Here is a 1,505-nt window from a genome sequence, read left to right on the forward strand (position 1 = left end):
ATCAGGTAAATAAATATCAATGAGATATCATCATACTCCAATTAGAATGGCTATTATTACAAAGACAAAAATAGCAGATGCTGGCAGGAGTACAGAGAAAAGTACACTCTTACACACTGTTGGTGGTAATGTAAATTACTACAGTCACTATGGAAAACAATGTGGAGATATCTCAAAATCTAAAATTAGATATGATCCAGCGATCCCTCTACTGGGCATTTATCCAAAGCAAAGGAAATCAATATATCAAAAGGATACCTGCATTGCCATGTTTATGGCAGCACTATTCACAATGGCAGAGATATGGAATCAACGGACAAATACATTTAAAATGTGGTATACAATACACAATGTAGTAATATTTGGCTATAGAAGAAAATGAAATCATGTCATTTGCAACAACATGGATGGAAAGGGAGGCCATTATGTTAAGTGAAATAAGCCTAGCACGCAAAGTCGAATATCACGCATTTTCATTAATATGTGGGAGGTAAAAAAGTGGATCTTATGGAGATAGAGAGGTAGAATGATAGATACCAAGAGGTGGGAAGGATGTGGGGGTTTGGCAAGTGGGGGCGGGAGTGAAGAGAGGTTGGTTAAACATACAGTTAGATAGAAGGAATAAGTTCTAACGTTCGATAGTAGAGTAGGTGACTATAGTTAGTGACAATATATTGTATATTACCAAATAGCTAGAAGAGAGGAAAATGAAATGTTCTCAACTCATAGAAATGATAAATACTCAAGGTGATGGATACTCTAAATACCCTGACTTGATCATTACATGTTCTATACATGTAACGAAATATCCATGTACCCCATAAATGTGTATAAATATGTATCAATTTAAAAAATAAAATTAACTGTAAAATAGCCTCAGGCAGCTCCTTTAGGAGATATTCCAGAAGAAGGCATTGTTACCATAGGAGATGACAGCTCCTTGCGTGCCCGTGAAGACTTCTCAGTGGAACAGTACGTGGAGGTGAAAGACAGTGATATTGATGATCCTGATCCTGTGCAGGCCTAGGCTAAGGTGTGTGTTTGTGTCTTAGTTTTTAACAAAATTTTAAAATGTGAAAAAAAAAAATAGAAAAAAGCTTATGAACTAAGAATATAAAGAAAGAATATTTTCGTTAAGCTGTACAATGTGCTTGTGTTTTAAGCTAAATGTTATTACAAAAGAGTCAAAAAGTTAAAAATTAGAAAGTTTATAAAATAAAAAAAGTATGGTAAGCTAAGGTTAATTTATTATTAAATAAGGAAAACTTTTTGTTATAAATTTAGTCTAGCCTAAGTTTATCATGTGTATAAAGTCTAGAGTAGGTACAGTAATGTCCTAGGCCTTCATTCACATTCAGTCCCCATTCACTCATTAACTCACCCAGAGCAACTTACAATCCTGTAAACTCCATTATTTATTCCTGTAAATGCCTTATTCAGGTGTACCATTTTTAATCTTTTTTACTGTATTTTTACTGTACCTTCTTTATGTCATATATGTTTAG

This window comes from Propithecus coquereli, unplaced genomic scaffold (assembly GCF_000956105.1).
Source record: "Propithecus coquereli isolate 6110/MARCELLA unplaced genomic scaffold, Pcoq_1.0 Scaffold130, whole genome shotgun sequence".
Taxonomy (NCBI): Eukaryota; Metazoa; Chordata; class Mammalia; order Primates; family Indriidae; genus Propithecus; species Propithecus coquereli.